The sequence below is a fragment of the Nothoprocta perdicaria genome, unplaced genomic scaffold (assembly GCF_003342845.1).
Source record: "Nothoprocta perdicaria isolate Ctin4 unplaced genomic scaffold, notPer1 scaffold_35, whole genome shotgun sequence".
In the NCBI taxonomy this organism is placed as follows: Eukaryota; Metazoa; Chordata; class Aves; order Tinamiformes; family Tinamidae; genus Nothoprocta; species Nothoprocta perdicaria.
The window spans coordinates 1,006,213-1,025,648 of NW_020455588.1; positions in this window are offsets into that span (position 1 = coordinate 1,006,213).

Genomic DNA, 19,436 nt, shown 5'->3' on the forward strand with positions numbered 1-19,436 from the left:
AATACCCACAAACTCAGCTGAGAGCCCTGCGCGGCAAATGGCCATAAACGCACCCATCCTGGCCCGCGTCCTGATGAATAAAAATGAAGATCTTGTCAAATAATAAAAGTGACAGGTTAATTTGCGGCGCCGGAGAGTGCGGGCGCCGCGTCCCCAACCCGTCCGCACGGTGCCACCTATCTGCAGATTAGCAGAAAGCCTCTGCCGCGCTAATTCGGGAATCGGGATAAACACACGCGAGGTTGCTTAGTTTTGTAAATATCAGAGGGAATGGAATTGATGATAAAGGAAAAGGCAAGATTAGACACACACAGTTGCTTTCGAACCAAAAAAACAAGATTTCCAACAAAGGGCTGCTGTATCAAACAGTAATAAAGAGCCTCAAGCAGTTGTCTGTGCTCATGCCAGTTTTCATGCTTTAATTCTGCTGCCCTGTGGTTCTTAGCTTTGACATTGAGATCTGCACGGCCACCAGAGATAATTATTTCAACCTTCAGGCCATCAGGCGCTCATTTTTGATCATGGATATGTAAGAGATTTTTTTTTTTCCCCTCCTTTTGCGCTTCCCAGGCTTGCCAAGTGGATATCAATAGAACGGAAAAATAAGCAAGAATGGTAAGCATTTTAAAATAACGACACTAGGCCGCAGAGATGTTGGCTTTTCTCTTAGTTTTAGGCCGCACTACTCTTAGAGTTACGCATCAACCCCTGAAAATACCAACAGAAATATTTCAAGTGTCTTGCCTTTTCCAGTGCAACATGGTGAAAAATAGAAAGCTAAAAAATAGCTTTGACTTTATAATACTGCAGTCAGTAAAGCTGTTTCAATCTCCTCTAATCCTCTAACGCAATTTGCACACCATGAATCCACATTCTGCACACTTTTTGTGGTAACTCAGGCAAAATACAATAACTTTTTTTTTCATCCACACTACATACGCCTAAGTTAAAACACATCATTTGTGTTGTAGCTACTCTCTGTCTTGAGGAGGGTTATAGAAGGTTATTTTTGAAGAATACGTATTTAAAAAATTCACACTATTAAGACAATTCAGCCATGCAACCCATATAAATTATCAGCTATAAATTAAACCTCCCTGCCTAATCAGAACTTGAGAATTGGTGTATGTCAGATGTTAAATCCACAAAGTCCAAGGATGGTGTGATAGTTAAACTAGAGATAAAATGTGGTATTTGTTACTGAAGAGAATTCTCTTTGCCTAGAATTCAAATCCAGTTGTTTTAGACCCATCTCTTTCCAAGCTACACATTGGAAGTTCTGCATATTTCTAAAAGGAAACCACCAGATATCATCTTACTTTACAAACATTGCTTAATTACACCATTTATCATTTACTGGGGTCACTTATGTACCATTATACCCGTTTTATAGATGAGCAAATTGAAAATAGTTAGCTTAAGTGATCAACCATAACGAAACAGTAGTCAGATCTAAAATCTTGGCATTATACTGCAATCAAAGATCCATTAATCCTTTTACACGCAAAACATAAATTTAAGGCGAAAAAAAATACACTAAAGTTACCAAATGTTTCTCTGAAACCTGAAACCCAGATTTATATCTAACAATGCATTTCCTGGATTTTACACTGATGATAAAAAAGTCTGAAACAAAGCAGTTAACAGAAAACACACAGTACATCCCAAATTACAATATTTTGTAGTGTATCTGGGAAACTGATAAACTGAAATAGCTGTGCAACAAAAAGCCAACAGAGATATTCCTGCCAAAAAAGCCAACGGGTACTTTCGCCCTAGATATATTGGATTTAAGGCCTGCAATTAGGACACAGATAGGCCACAGGTGCAAAGGACACAACAGAACCCTGTGCACTTTTTCTTTTCTTAAAAAACAAAACAAACAAACAAAACAGAACAAAACCAAACGAAGAGAACAAAAACCCCAAGACATAACAAGCCTAGCGAGCCACAGTAACGGCAGAAGAGAAATATGGAAAGGTCTCCTTGGACATAGAGCCAAAGGCGCAAACACAGTGGCCGGCTCATCTGTGCGAACTGAAGTGGTACTACCAGGAAGGTCTTGAAAAGGAAAATACATTTAGAACACTGACTTACAATTTTTAAGTGAATTTGGAAAGTAAAATTTCTCATTTTATGTCAGGAAATACATTTAATTCAGAGACAATATTTTAATGTGTTTCTGCACCACCTCTAGCGTGCTTTCATTTCCCAACATTATTCAAGGGGAGTCAAAGGTAATGCCATGCAAACTTACACATCTTCAGATTAGTAAAACACTATTTTAATAAAAATACAAACTATATCATATCCAAGGACAAAACACTTTTCTCCTCAAAAGGCCTGCTATGCTCGCTGCTTGGATTCCACACTACTTCAGAGATACTTCAGCAACCTGACTGCAGGGATTTAGAAATGACTAGCTTTCCTGAGAAAGGGAATGCTGTCTGAAAAACAGATCTTCCCAAAAGCCTGCTATACTAGTAAGCACCAAAGCAGTTCATTTCAGGTAGGGAATAAGTGTTTCTGTATATTGCCTACAAAAATCACAAAGACTGCAGAGTTGACTAGTACTGGAGGAAAAATAAGAAAGGATCAAATCCTCAAACAAGCTCACTAAGACAGGGAAATAAGCCATGCTTAAGGCTGTGCCAGTCAACACATACCAAGCAAACATATTTTAGCCCACCTTGTGCCCTTTGTAGTTTACTGGCCACAACGACAGCGGTGTTAAAGGCAAGATCAAAGACCTCAATTACTGTAAGGTGGTCCCGTGCTGCAGCTTCTTGGGGGATGAGGAGAGCCCTTCTTGGTTGAGACCCAATCTGGTGTCAGTTATTTTCCTCTCCATCTCGGACTGCTCAGCCCCGCATTTCATGCGAGCCCAGCAGGGCACGAGCAGCACGTGCTGCTATTGCCTCCTTCCAAGCGGGCACCTCCTGCAAAGCATGGGCAGCACTTCGGACTGCTTCCCTGTGCTCCCTGCCAGCTCCTGGTGAGGATGAGCAGTCGCAGGGTGGGAACCTCTTCCCCAGCCCTGGGAGGAAGAACACTGCAGTAGAGCTGTGAGCGCAACGGGAACAGCAAGACTTTGGAGTGCTCTGCCCACCACGAGACAGCTGGCGCACGATTACAATTCCTCCTATTCTGCAGATGGGAAAGAAATGACACTCAGAGAATTGCTGATGCTCTTGCAAGAACCGCGTGACAGAGGTCTGAACATAATCCAGATCTCCCAACAGCATTCTTTAAGTAACTATATGAACAAGAAGACAAGCAGGGATGTCTCACGGGGTTTCACTGCTGATACCTCCAAGCGCTACCGGCCGACAGGCGGGCTGGCGCCAACGCTTATTGTACAGAAGCATCCAAAGGCACTGTGCAGGTCTTACACAGTTGCAAAATCCACCCTCCCATGCCTTTTCTGCAGAAATAACGAGGCTTAATAGTGGAAGAAGAGAAAGGGGCCTCCTAATACCTCAAAATAACATTGCAATTTCCAAAACAAGACAAATACCTGATATTCTAGATTATTTTTAGTGTTTTTTTAAATATTTTTTTATTTTCTTTTTTCATTAGGCATTAAAGTATTAGTAAAAGACACACATGATGAATATAAGTGATGCTAATATCAATTAAACCGAAGTACAAAAGTCTGATGACAGATGAGGCCTCACAATTGGTTAAAAAGATGCGAGAGTTAACTGCATTTCACTTCATTCTGAAGGGAGAAATTAAAAATACTCACGAGAAAAACAGCAGAACTCTTCAAGATATCCAATTTCTGCAACTAGAAATCTATTTTCCTTATTTAGATCTAAACAAGTTGCAAGTTTTCATTAATTTATTTTCTGTAACCAGAAATTACTGATTATCTAACCAGCCTAACAATTACAGAGATGGATGACGATCTACATGATTCTATTCCTAAGTCATACCAATGATGATATAACAGAATTAAAATAAATTGTAATGCTACAGTGAATAAATTTGGATACATTATGAAGCTTCAGCAGATTCTGCTTCAAGTAAAGAGTTTTTAGCATGAACAGTTTTGGGTTCATTCTCTAATACCTTTCAAGAATTAAACTATTAGTTAAGGAACCAAAGTGAAAAATCTTAAAAATAGCTAATGTAGTTTATATAGAGTATAGTAAGCATTCTTTCGCAAAGCCATGAAGAATGGCTTAGAAGAGAAAGTATACATTTATTTTGAAAGCAGTTCTCACAGAAGTGCACTTAGATGTTTCAGGGAAAATAGGCTTCAGTTTGAGGCTGACCTACAGAAAAATCCTGCCTGATGTATTTTACATGCAGTGCTCATGCGAAATGATGAAGTTTTGTAAATAGGAAGCAACCACACTGCATATATCTTCAGAACTATGCAGCTTAACGGTTAACACTTCCATGATTAAGCTTTTTGTTCATTTTGTTCATGCGCGTTATGTAAAACCAAAGTAAGTTTTCAAGGAAAAAGGGTTCCCTTCTGCAGATTTCAAAGATGTTAAGGCAAAGAGACTCCTCTAACACATCTCATTTCTGCGCAATAAGATTTTTGCATTGGAGATAAATGATCCTGTAATTGCCATATTCAAACCAACAGCCCTACCCTGAAGGAAGCTGCGTTATCCAAGACTGGAGAACAGAACTATCTCTTTTCCCGCTTATAGAAGCTTTCTGAATGTTCAGGACCAATCTTAAAAGGGACTTTTTGCAGCTCTAAAGGTAATGGGATTTCCTCTTCCCATATTACCTTCATCCCCAGAACATTCCTAGAAAATCCTGCCTGAAAACAATATAAGAAAGATTTTGCATAGCAAGCACTAAAAGGGGGGGGGGGGAAATAAAAACGAGGATGTGGCAATATCAGAACTACACCAGCAACCTCCAAACAGCCCCCAAGGGCCATACACTGTAACGACCAATTACAACAGTGTGTTTTACAAGTTCTTATAAGGCTTCCTCAGATGAGAGCAGGAAGTACATGGGTTTCTGTACTCCTCACTGTATCTAAAACACAGATTTTAAACTGTTCTTTGCATGCCAGAAAAGGGGTCCATAACAGTACCACATTTGAAAATTAAATTATTGATTATTGTGGTGATTAAAAGAGAACTCATATTTTTTCCTGACATTTTAGCTATGGTATTAGAACTAATATATAACGATATTACAATGGCAAGAGACCAGACAGAAGCTGTATTTTCCCTATTTTGCTGATTCGTTTTCTCTGTGGTTTGGAAATCATTCTGTGCTGTGTATAAACAATTTCTCTGACTCTTTTCACAACTTTTCAGGTTCAAACTTAACATGTATGTATGCAAATGGTTAACTTTATATGTGTTACTAGAACTCAAGGATCAGGTAAGTGAATGTTGCCAGTTCAGGGTCTACTTAAGATTGTTTCAATAGTTTTCTTGTGTTTTTCAAGAGAAATATAAAAGTAAAATCATTAGAAAATGTAACTACAGAACCACCAAAACCGGTGGGCACAGTGTGCTCTGTTTTATACTTTGTAAATTGACTTGTTCCAAGTTGGCGATCTCTCTTAAAATAAGGGCAAAAATTACACAAATTACTTAAGTTTGCAGCTTCCTTAACTTCATCACTACCCTGGTTACCTGTCCCTTCCCCCAAATTATACCTAACAAACACAGCACTACGCACACGTATGCAGCTAAGTTAACTTCAGAATCAACTACTGCATCTTCTAAATTCTTCTAATTGTATTTCTACTACTAACGTATTGGGTTGTAAACAAGACACCCCTGTCCTCTGTGGCCAGGAAAGGATGATGCTGGTTCCCTTAACAGGGCAAGGCCACAAGCTCCAGCTCAAGCTCTGGCATATTATTGTACCCCTGGCTCCTTTCCAGCCCAAACCAGCTAGGGCTCTCCAAACAAGCCGTAAGTATCCATAACTATAGCACGTTCCCAATGCAGAGAAGGCAGCCCCATTTTATTTTGCAGGACAGCATAGAGAAGAAATCCCCTTGTCCGCATGAGATTTCTACCATGTCATTTGCCTGCAGCGTCAAAGGATGGGCCCTGGCTACGTAAAATCACGCTGTGCTTATGACCGAATATTGGGGCCTGCCCAGGCTCAGCCCATGCACTCGTGTGACAGACAGCTTGGTCCCACCACATTAAGGTGCTCTACCGCAGTGCAAGATCCAGGGTAGCGTTGGTCCAGTCCTTGTTCTTGCCCAAAATCTGGAGCAGCTGAAAGGCTTGTCTGATGCAGAGACATATCAGTGTTTGACTGATAAGACACACTTGACTACAAACCTTACTATTGAGACAGCAGCCAGCGAACAGGGGCTAAAACTGCAGCAAGAGCTGGCTATTCTTGGCCACAGTGCTTTCTCATTTATAGACACCTGTATTTTAGCAGAGCTATGCCCAATTCACACCAGCTTTAATTCAACAAAGTTAACAAAGCTGACAAACCATGGGCAAAGCTGGCCCACAGCAGGACTAGTCAAGTCAGTACAGTTCTCATCGGCTAGGTCTGTATTAACAACTGGTGCAGCCCAACAGCAATGGATCTGAAGAGTAAAATTCCTGATGCCGAGGGTCTGGCATCCAGCTCACTCTACACATCTTGTTCAAGTACATCTTCTGGCTCCATTTAATCTGCAAGGAATGCTGTTTGCGTGCTCCTAGGCAGTTCTGGGACGCTAACCAAAGCACAGCGAGGGCAACTGGGAGAGAAAACCACGGCACGCGCTACTGAACTGAGCCAAAACACTGCCACAGATGCGCACCTCTGTTCCACTGCTCTAGATATAACTAAGCTCCCAAAGACCAGATGATCCAAACAGATTTTCACAACCTGATGAGAACCACAGCAAAAGGTAAAGACCTTGCTGTGGTCAGGGCTGCCCAAGGCTCTGCTGTGCAGAGGAAAGGAAGCACTGGCCTCACAGGCTAGGACAAACAGCCCAGCAAAAATCTCCTGAAATTGGGAAATGTGGAAAAGTAGGAAAGAGGAGAAAAAAAAAAAAAAAAAAGAGAAAGGACAAAGTAACCATGAAGGACTTGAGGCATAGAATAGCAGAGAGCAAAAACATATCTGGTAGGTTTAAAAATCAGATAAATTAAGGTGGCAAAAATATCCTTGGTGGTCTGGGAATGAGAAATTCCATTTCTCACCTTCACAATGGATTCATCACTGCTTTTTTTTTTTTTTTTCCTTTAAGAAACTTACTTCTTAAGACAGTCTGGATTTGATTCTCTTTGCAAATATGAAGGAAAATAATTCTAAATGAATTAGAAGGGATTTAGGAGCACAGTGAAATGTAACACATCAGGTCCAACATTCAGAAATACAGAACCCCCTAGTTTATAGCAGTCACTCTGATAAAATATTAGCTCTACCTGTGTGCCAGAGGTTAAAGCTTCTAATAACAGGGGTAATATTTCACTGCCCAAAGAAAGAATAGCGTGAATAAATGCACACAAGCTTGCAAATGGTAAGTGTGATATATACCCTGGCACTGAGTACAAGCAGCAGGTCAAGAGTAAAAGCAATAATAATTATTTATGCACAAGGGCATTCCAGCAGGACACTGACAGCTCCCTACAGGTCTGCTTCCAGCAGTGGTGGGGACAGTGGGCAACCTAAACCTTCCGGGTTCCATTTCAGCACTTGAATCCAGCTGAAGCTTTGTGCCGCAGTCCCATCCTGCTGCCACAGAAGTCAACAGACACGGAAGAAGCCGAAGCAATTTGCTCTTTTCTGTTACTCCCTGAAATCGCAATCATATTGTCAATGTTTCAACACTTCAGAAAAATTGTTCTGCCTTCCAGAACTGACAAAAGAAATTGGAAATTGGAACTAAATTTTAAGGTAAAATTGAAATGACTTCTGTCTGAAATAATTTTACAAAACAGCTTAAGTATTACAAAATTAAAGCATGCAGAGGAAGCTGTTTGTTAACGGCACTTAAACTTTTCCGTCTTTAAACTTTCCATCTATAAGGGCTATATAAATATCACAATATATCGCAATGCTTCAAAATTCTAATTAATCATACATAAAAATTTCAAAGAAAATATTTGAGCTCAAGAAAACTTGCAATCTCAGAGTGCAGACACAGAAATAATGAGTTAAAAAGATGTCATATAAGTCCTTTCACTATACATATATTTAATTCTGTAGACCCTTCCTTGTTGGCATGTATTTGCTGGAAGAGGACGCTTTGTGAAGGACGGACTTTGTTTTTCCAGAACAGCTTTGAGGAAACAAAGTTGGTAAAAGCCCATCCTTGATTTCCATATAGCTCCAGAGTGCTGGCATGTTATGTCATGTTATCAAGCTATCATGTTATGTACAAATCTGTGGTGAGACTTTTTCAGCTTGTCATACAGCTTTCAGGTGGGGAAGAACTATATGAAATAACAGGACCAGAAAAAATGTGAAGTAAATTTATGAAAAATAATAAGTGAATTAGAAAAATAAATGTGGGAAAAAAAATAATGTGATTTTTTAATGTAGACAACACCTTACAGTATCATACGGTTAAAACTAAATTAGTTAGTCTGTTTTAGCTTCATTATAAACTGGAAGAAGTTAATAATAAATATATTAGCAGAAGTAAAGAAGGAAGATCCTGAACAGATTGCAAAGGTAAATATTAAAGAGGACAGACAAGTAATTCAAAAGAACCTGTAGGACTTCCAGATTCAGATCTATACACAGGGAAAATAACAAAATGAGATTCAGATGAGAAAAATGCCACTGAATAAAAGAGGGAAAATAGTTCAAAGAACATATATGTAACGAGAGAAACAAATTTAAAAGGCAATAAATGACCTTGAGATATTATCCATCACCAAGCTTAATATAAGTTTGCAGAATAATAGGGTAAAATTAGAAAAAGAAAGAAAAAAAAAAACCTTGAGAAGCCACAGGTAATAAACCTCTTTCATATTCTGTTCATCAAACTTCACTATCACTTTCAATATCAAGATATTGAAATAAGAGATGATTAAAAGAAAAGAAGAATTGAATGTTGACTCACAAATAGCAAATCGTTAGCTGAGCGAGAGGCAGCCACACAGGAAGCGTTTGAAATGTCTCAGTACATGAAAAGACAGACAAATATCTGAATGATAGGGAAATATAACTAGGGGTGGAAAAGATAAATGCATGCTGTGTATCAGGAAAAACTTCCTGACAGTGAAACTGTGCAACAATTTCTCCACAAAGCGGAAGAAACACTCAGTAATATAATGAAGGGAACAACGCTGCGCTGGCGGGGGGCCACACCAAAAGATCTAAAAAAGTATTTTCTCCATCTAATTCTAGCAGGCTATTAAAGGACACAATCAATAGTCAGGGAGGTAAGTTATTTTGATAAGCCCCACGGTTTTCATTCTTTCAGAGGAAACACCGTGGCTGAAGTTGGGCGAAATAAAGGCGAGGAAGCGCCAAGCTGTGTGCTTTCTTACAGTCACCGTTCCCCATTGGGGATGCCACCATTAGCTTTACATATGAAGAGAGATTGGAAATAATCTGGAGAGGTCCCCCACACTACAACAGGGAGATAAAGAAGAACTTGAAAGGGACGCCACACGTTCGGGCATCAAATTAAATGGAGAAGAACAGAGCCGCGTTTCCTGGGGGAAAGAGTCTGGATATTACGAGGTTAGTCGCACTATTAGCGGGGCCAGTAATGTCACTTGGAAGAAAAATAAATGTAATACGTAACTAAATTTTTTGAGCGGTATTAGTTAGGCAGACTGACATGCTGCTGTAGTGAAGTTAAAGAGCAATGGCACAATTTTATCAGATAAAAGCAGTGAGGAACAAACCTAGCCATTTGGGCATCATTTTTCAACAATTCAGCAGAACAGCAGGGTAATATGTGAAACATAAGCCTAAAATGTGAGCCTAAAATTACTAGAGAGTAATTTAAAGATATAAGAAAGAAAAATATTTGATGCTTATTTCTAAGGTTAACACAATGCCAAGATATACTTATACTTTACTTGTGCATGAATGTTGCATTGAGATTATATTCTGAATATTTTTACCCATATAGCACTAACAATTTAGGCTGAATGGCTCAGAAAACAGCAGATTTTCGTTATTACAGATGCTCTAAGTGCAGCTAATATAATGACCTGTTTCAAAAATAGTGTTAAGATGCATGAGCTATTGGGTAGTGGTTTGGGACCACTGGCTAAAAATATTCCCTTCTCAAAAGCACAGACAAATGGCTTAAGCAGGGAACTATGAAAAAAACCAAACTCTTAAATTGTAAAGCAGCTGTGCTATTCAGTTAGCACATGTATTGCAATACAGTGAGAAGTTATTGTGTCTCAATATCTAAACTTGAGAATAAGTATTCATATTTGTATTTTATGAAGGTCTGTCTGCAGACCCTTTGGACAGGCATTGGGTCTCTCATCCTGCTGTTCTAAAGACTCAGTAGCTGACAGTACAGAAAACCCATAGTAGTTAGGACGCAACATTAAAGTAGAAAGCTTAGCAGAAATCTAGGTATTATTTCATACCAAGCATATAGAGCTCCACATGTAACCAATGCAATCCTCTTTTTATGCTTTTGCTCCCTGTAACCGGCCCAGACTAAATAAATAAATAAGAACATATACACTTTCTAAAATCTTTTAGGTAAATACTCCATAGATTAATAAAAGGTATTAACTTCTGGGCACTAACAAGCAGACAACAACAAAAACCATCAGTGAAATGAGTTTGGGACACAGGAAGGAAGCAAAGTTTTCCATGAATCCGCAGAAGAGGTGGGGGGAAACAATTTCTTGACAACAATTTCTTAAACGAAATATGAGACTATTTCACTACAGCCTTTCCAAACACAGCAGGCAGGGTGAACCCTGCAATACGGTTGCACGTACTTCAGGTTCAATATCCTTTGCACAGCAATATGTATCAGTGCTGCACAGATGCTCCGAGCTTCCTCTTTCTCCCCTACGAGGGTAACAAGAGGGAAGATGGTGACTATCCCTCCCCTAGAGCCTTCATAATTCAGCAGCAGGGCTGCTCATGGCACTGCACTGCCTATAGCACCTGAGAGCGGCACAGTTGCAGCACGCAGCCTCCCTCCTTGGTGCACAGATTAGCACAGATTACACCACAGTGGGCAAGCGCCTCTGGGCAACACCTGTGCTGTTCAAACAATAACTTGCAGCTGAACTTAGCAGCACCATGAGCTCTTGCAGCACGAGGTGTTCTAGAAGTCTGCAGCTTGCTTTTCTTCGTGCTTTGCAGACTTCACATCATCTTCACTTCTGCAGCAGACTGAAAATCAGGCACATTGGGAGCACGTCTTGATGTTTGGAGGGAAAAGTTCACCTTCTAACTGACAACAGATGGAGATACAGTGCATAACCCACTGCATGATTCATTTAAGGATTCTCTCTCACTCGGCGACTTAGCAATTCAATAACCAAACTACATTCTTGGAGAGCCTGGGAAGATATCAAGGGTTGGCTCCTTCTGAGATAACAGTGCCAGACTGGAAACACGGTCAGCAGCAAAACGTCTTTGAAAAGAATACAAGTTAATTAGCTGATTCAGATAAAACTCTGAGCTCATCTCCGAGATGAACTTAGGCTGCCAAGTGCCAAGGAGGGGAAAATGCTTTCATATGTTTGCTGTGTTTAGCTACCAGTCTCCCGAACCTAGGGGAACTCACAAGATCTATCACTGTTTTGACGGAATGCTTGGATGAAGAGCACAGAAGGCATCAGCCATCGAGCCACACACAAAGTTTGACAAATGATGTCACATACATGCACAACACTTACCTAGCAGCTGCAGACACACACACTGCTGATATTGGGTTCAAGCCCTTGTCAATAACTGAAGGTAGCAAAGCCTGGCTTTTGGCAGCCAAGAGCTGATCAAAGTTCCTATGAGCACTCTCATCTGAAATGCTGTTAGAGATTATTTCTTTGCTCGTAAGGAATTCAAGCTGAGAGGCAAAGGAGTGGAGGAGTGGATTGCCTACACACAGGCAGACAAAATCCTTTTTGTTAGTACACATGCTACTATTAGCAGCCTCAATTTTCTGAATATTGCAGTGATGTGGAAACATTAAAGGACAGTAACTTGTATGAGTGGGATCCCACTGCGACTCCTAGATACTCTCTCTGCAGCACAGAAATATGCAGAAGTAAATCTGTCAAAAGCAAAGGAATGGCTGAGGAAATAAACCGGTGGAAGCAAACATTATAATCTCAATGGGATAGAATATTTGTTGAGTTCAGGGCTAGGATACAATGAAGGCTTGCGTTTTTTTTCCCTTTGGGTAAGGGAAACTTCTCCCTCTGAATTATGATGGCAGCTCCTCCAAAGGGTCCAGACAAAGCAGCAAGTCCACTTCTCTTGTAAAAGGCTCTCACGAGAAGTGTCCTTCAAGAGGAACGTGGAAGAGAGTTGGATTAGGGGTAAAAAGTGGATTTACATAGCATAACAATGGATAATGAACGTTATACCACGTCAAATAAACGGTGCAAGGTGGCATTGAAGGCTCTGCCTTTTCCCCATCAAATCTCTCGAAGAAGAAGTCTATGAGTGGAATGCGTTGTTGAGCAGAAAGGAAGTGGGTGACTTTTGCTGTACTTGAGTTTTTCTGAGGCAATTTACCTGGAGAGATAGGAGAGCACTCTATTTAAGCTGAGGGCAACAGAGCTCCTACTTTTAGAGCAAATACCTGTAGATACCCTTTAATTTATGTCAGAAGCGAACCTACCTAATGCCTGGTCCTCAAAGCCTGGCTGTGGCATGCACCTCCCTGGGGAGGTCATTACCCTGCATGCTCTCACCCAGCAACCACTCATCTGGAAGTGGGGAAAATGGTATCCCTCGCCATTTCTAAGACCATATTTGCTGCCAGCTCTCCTCCTTTATTTCCTAGAATTCCTCCTTGCTGTTACAAAAAATGCAGCTTGCAAAAAGAGTGCCACTATCTCCCATGGTAAAAAGGAAAATTTCTCAACCTGCCATAAAAATAGTCTTAGAAAAGCAAAGGAATAAAATAATTTTTAAAAGCATGTCCAGCTTTGCAGGGCTTTTGCCCTTTAAAGACTTTTGAGTGTTTTCTCCCCTTGCCTTCTCTTTTCTTTCAAGCCAACCTTTAAGCCAATGCTGAATTAGAAATGTTTGATCAAGGCACTTGTGAAAATTCCTAGCTATAATATACACAAAACTAATTCAACGACAGAATATAAATTCTAATACACATGTGCAAATACCTCTGTATTGCATGAACAGGAATAGTGTGATTGGATAGATGTACTAAATTGCATTCTATCATTTTCAAAAAAACTATATATTCTTAGTTATAAATTTGAGCTTTGCTAGCCTACATCCTCACAGAAATAGATGTTATTTCAAGCCCTACTAATAAACTTTACAGAAAATCCCTGTAACTGCACTATTATTGTAGGCTAAGATAAACCTTAATGTGCAGTTAAGAAGTGACATAAGATAAAAGCTGTTATACTCACTGCTTGTCTAGGCAGAAATCCCACCATCTTTATCTCTTAAAAAAGATATATATTTTTCATATAAAAAAGACACATCTCTAATAAAGCAAAGATGTTATTAAAAATGAGCCCATGTCAGCAAAGCTTATCGACTATATGATGTAAACCTTAAATACAGTAGTAACTATTTCAGGAAGAACACAAAAGCTACATCAAACCGATACAAGACTAAGGCTCACAAATGTACGGAAATTATTTCCAATTGGCCTCAGAATGCAGAATTATCTTTTTCTGCAACTCACCCCATTTACCTAGGTAATGCAGCTCACATGGCAAAGTACTGTACTAAAATAATTCATTGTTCAGAGACCCTTATCAGCTGCAAAGCCAAAGCTGGAGCAGGGCCATATCAGCTGCAGAGCCAGCACATAGCAGAGCGAAGAGTGGAAAGGACAGATTGCAGCTTCCCTCCATTCTATCACTGCTATTGCAAAATATCAACCGCTAAATTTCCATGGTGTTCGTTAGGTGAATGCCAGTTTATTATTCAAATGGAACTATGGCATACATGTTGGAAAAAGAGTGATACAGAAAACAATTTTAACAGATTCTGCCACAGCCATTTTATCCTCTTACGACAGTTTATTGTTGCACAAAACCTTCCACAGTAAGATTTCTAACATTATACGAAGATAGGAGAGCAAGAAGAGCCTCCGTGCTATTTGTTTTTAAAAAAATTCCATAAGGACAGGGCATAAATCCTTACGTTCAGTTTAGAGCCTGAACAAAACAAGCATGCACACCAAACAAGAAAGCGTATGGCCCCAAACCCCAATTCCCACCTCGATGTCAATCAAAACCTAGCATCTGTACTGTATGTTTTGATTTTTTTTTTTAAGGAGGAAGAAATGATGCAAATGGTAACATCTAGACTTGTCATCTGTATACCAGAGCTCTCATTCAGCTGAACATATGCTGAAATTTCAGCATATTGAAACAAAGCCCAAGTCTCAGCCAAACTGAATTCAAAGTGGCTGAGATGCTAAGGCCCCACTTCTGGAAGATATACAAGCAGATGATGAAATTTGAGCATGGCCTTAATTCTCATTTAGATCAAAAACACAAACATATGTGTTAAAGCATCAACTGGAACATTAATAGCTGATATACACTCAGTTTTCATCACTGGATCTCCAAAGTGGGAAAAACACGGGCAAAATGCTTGCATTCTCCCTCTGTGAACCCAGGGAGGTAGGCAGGCTGCCCCAGTCACGCAGCAGGTCCACGGAGGAAGCACTGGCAGAGATCATGCGGAAACAGCTTGACATACATTTTAACATACATGTGACTGCTTCACCAAATCAGGGTCTATGTCCCAAAATTACAGCTGGAAAGGTAAAGCAAGCACTTTCAAGAAACATTTCCCAGAGACGCTTTGCTTTAAAAACTTATTTTTAAATGGCCAACTTAGGGGCTAATATATCTGTATGAAGCTGGAAAAGAACAAGATCTCTTCTTATTTTAGGTAGGTGTAAGAGTTGAATCAGTTAAATAACAATTTTTTTAAAATGTAATTTACCAAGAATAAACTATTGACACAGTGCCTATACTCAAGAGCATCTTTTCTTTTTGTTACGCGAGCACCGATTTTCTTAGTAACTTCAAAATACATTACCAGATTGAAAATGCATACTGTAGATTGCATTCCCCAAGCCATTCACCTAATACATGATGCCTAAATACATCTAAATACATTTGAGATAGAGGTTTAAAATATTATTCTTTGGCATATACTAAAAAGCATATACATACACGATTGATTTAAAAAAATCCAGTATTTACTTATAGACAATTAGCTTTTAGAGTAGGATTTAAAAAAGCACAACTCTGAAAATCCGTAAATTGCCTTAGATGCTTAGCACTTCACAGCTACACATTTCAAGACCTTGTTGCACATGAAGAGGTGGTTGGGGCTCGCCTACAAATGGAGGGAGCCAGGGACACACTGGCCACCCCCGACAAGGGCAGCACTACTAAGGGCATTAAAGCGACGTATTTCAGTCTATCTGTAGCAGTTCCCATGAAACTCTTCCATCTTACTAATATACTTATATGTGAAACCAAAAAAATCATGGAAATGTCTAATGTTAAAATTTTCTAAAAGAAATACCTCTATATGGACTATCAAAAGATAAAAGGCATTGCTTTATAGTTTTATTAATGCTAAGTTACATTTAAAAAACTGTGTTTTAAAAAATGCTACTAGTATTTTAGCCCCATTTTTACAAATAATGCATATAAAGATTCACAAATAAAAATCTAAAATATTCATAACCAATATGATACAAATCACAAAGGTAAATCCAAGTAAACATTATAAAAATAAATTATTAAAGTATATTTTGAAATATATATGTGTTTTATAGCTTCATGTTATCCTTTATTACTCACTCTCTGGTAACAGTGCATTTCCCACAGGGATAGATTATGCAAATCCGTACTTATAGAAAAAGAGTACGAAGCACAGTTGAAACAAAGACCACCATCCAGACTTAACTTCAGGCACCTAAAAGTTACACTAGCTACCGCCTTCCTTCTCCTAACTTCCTTCAATCTCCAATTATGTGACAATTACAAAACCTCTGAACATAATTTGCAATATTTTTAATACTTTTAACACTTTCAATAGAACTATAAACTGAAACAGCCGACAAAAAGACCCTTCTGCAGTCAGTATATTTTATTATAATATTTCAGAAAGAAATGCTACATAGTAACAGACACAGGTTCCAATATTCTCTTTCAACCCAAATTCATCAAATACATTTAATATGCTGACAAACTGTATGTTTTCCTACACATATAGAATTTTTGCTAAGAAACCAAAAAAGCAACAACACACTATCACACAAGCTGTTTCTATCACAAATCTCATAGTTTCATGACTGCAGAAATTCACATCAGTAAAGCATTCCTAAACTGCATGCTTTCATGTTTTAGGTACCCAGAACTTGAAAAGTATTTGTTAATGTTGATCTGCACCATGAATACACACATTGAGAAATGTGTGCGCTCCAAGTTAATCCAGCTGCTATCTGATCGCCCACACACCGCAGGGTGCCAATTTTCCATTCCTTAACGTCATTAGGGCTCTTCCTTTGGGCCTGAAGTCTATTTTTATATCTATGAGGGTGCAATTAGTTAGTCCCACAGGTAATAAGTAGGACAAAAAAAAAAAAAAAAAAAGAGTTATTTTACTCCGGAGATTCATATCTCCTTTTTTGTACTGCATACTTTGACAAGATCACATTCAACAAGTTGCTAGCAACGTTTCCTACATCCAAGGCAAGTTTGCTTAAAATATTACTGTGACGAGAAGGTAAAACTGTACGTTCATACGTGCATTTTAAGAACTATGCTACTTTTCCTTTGTACCTTAAATAAAAAGCAAACTATGTTTACCTTGAGAGATTACAGAGCTATTCCTGTCTGGAATTGCTGCTGTGCACCTTTACATGTTTTAATATACAGTATGCTCTAAAGATGCTTCCCAGCATCAACTGTAAGCTCCAAGGAAGTAATGCTAACGTATACACAAGCTCATGTCTTTATTAATCTCCTCAGATTAACAGCTGACGTTTTAAGGAAGGCACGGAGTTTCAAGGAACACCTCTCGTTATCCGAATGCACACTGCGAACCCCAAAGAAGCCGGTTACGTAAAAGAAAGAAAGAGAGCGCAAAGTACTAACCATTTTATTGCCCGTGGAATCTGCTGCAACTTGCCTTTTCCCTGGGAAACAGTATGACTTAGCAGGGAAAGGTCTGCCCCACCACCACCTCCTGTTCCCGCTGCTCTTTAGAGCTAGCCGCAAGCCCAGCACCGGCCCAGGCATTAACCTCGCGATTTACAGATTCCACCACAGTATTAGGGCCCAAGAAAGGCCGTTTTCACACTCGGGCTCCCAACTTTCAATTTGCCTGGCGCTGCCCGTCCCTCCCTTTGATGTGCCCGGGCCCGGGCTCTCGCCGGCTCTCCTGGGTGGTCTCCCGTCAGCGCGGGGCCATCCATCGGCGCTGCCTTCCAGGGCCATTCCCATCCGCTGGGCTCGCACGCGCACTGACAACTTCATTAGCTCGCGGGGACGGCGCTTCTCGCCGGCACGGCACGGCCCGGCCTGCCCCGGCCTGGCATGGCCGCCCTCCTCTTCAAACAAGCGTGCGGCGGCCGCAGAGCAAACGCATCGGAGGGATGCTTTCCTACTTTCCTTTCCTACTCCATAATGAGGTGGCAATGGAGAGACAGCTCACACTACGGGCGAGTCAGGGGTGGGCTGTCGTGTTTGGGCTCCCCTCCTCACCCTCAAAATCAATCGCAGATTGATTTCTGTGTATATAGCGTTATTGTCAGAGGATTAATTGATGAATTTTTCATTTGATGAGTCAGGGGGAATGGGCTCCGAGGCACTCAGTGAGAAGAATTTTAATTTCCTCTGTTTCGTGGTGCTAAGCAGCAAAATTATCGGTTGCGATACCTAATTTTACTCGAATTTTCTTGCTCAGGAGAAAGAAGAGAGTGCAAAGCTGATTTTCATTTTAATTTTTTAAAGCACTCTTTAGCTTTAAATCTTCTCTGCAGATTTTCACACTTATTATCATTAAAATATCTTTGGAATCCAGACTGAAAAAACGAACCTGGGAAAAAACCACATGCAATCTCAACTCTGTGCAAGGTGTAACCCACACCTTTCAACTTCACTCACACTGTACCAGGAGTGGTTTTACCACAGCTTTCTGACAAAATACCCCCCTTTCAAGGGGAGCTTTGTTTTCAACTCCATTACAGAATTTGATCTTTTCACCTATGATGCACTAGAGTCTCTCGGTATAAAAACACATCACTAAACAAATTCTTAAAGCCCAGAGAATGCCCTTAAGCGAATCTAGTAAACACAATAGCCCAGAACCTTGAATACAGCTAGGAAATACACAGTGTCCACTTGGACACTACTGCAAAGCTGTCAGTACACCTTTAAACTCCTCCAGTCCTGCTTGGCTCCATTAAAATCACTGTTCTTCACACACCTGAAGGTTTTGCTGCTTGCTCTCATTTTCAGAGTGCACCTCCATTTCCCAGGCCAGGAAGGAGGCGGAAAGGTGGAGCTTGTCCCACTTCCCGGCATGGGAAAAGCGGAACCTCTTGCAACCTTCAGGCAAGAGTTTGAGCATTAGACAGCAAATCCAACTCTGCACAGGCTGCAATCACAGCTGAGATAAAGCTGTAAGATAACCAGCGAGATAAAGATTATTGTGGATGAAAGGATAAACAGAAGCAAGGATAATCTTGTAGCTAGGGCAGAGAGTGCAGAATAGACAGATACATCCCAAACTCTGCCACGAATTTACTTCAACAAATCACTATGTTCTTCAGGAGCTCATCTACAGAATGACACATACACCATACAGACAGTAAATATCACCTCCTCACTATTCTTTAAATGAGCGTTTCAGCAACACTTGGAAACCCTTAAAACAGAATCAGTTCTGTTCTGTATTCAGTGTTGTAGAAATATGACAGAGAAATCTATTCCCTAGCAGGCCAACATCTAAATTTGTCCTGGGAGATCCCCAAAATGCTATTGAGACAAAACGAGAATGACTGAGGCATGCAATGAAATGCAGGAAAGAGGCCTAAACACCAATTGAGATCTTATTCTAAAAGACCACAATTTAGAGAAAGATCAAGCTAAGAGCTGATTTGTAAGTCAGTATGGAGGGAACGCCATAAACAGGAGATGACAAGGAGGCCAAAGTACTTAACGCTTTCTTTTACTAAGGACACTTTTTTTTTTTTCTCCTAGGACTTCCTCTTTGTAATTTAAAAAAAAAAATCAAATATCTCTCCAACCACCTCTTCCTTTATGCCCCAATTCATACTCCAATAATTTCTTACCCCT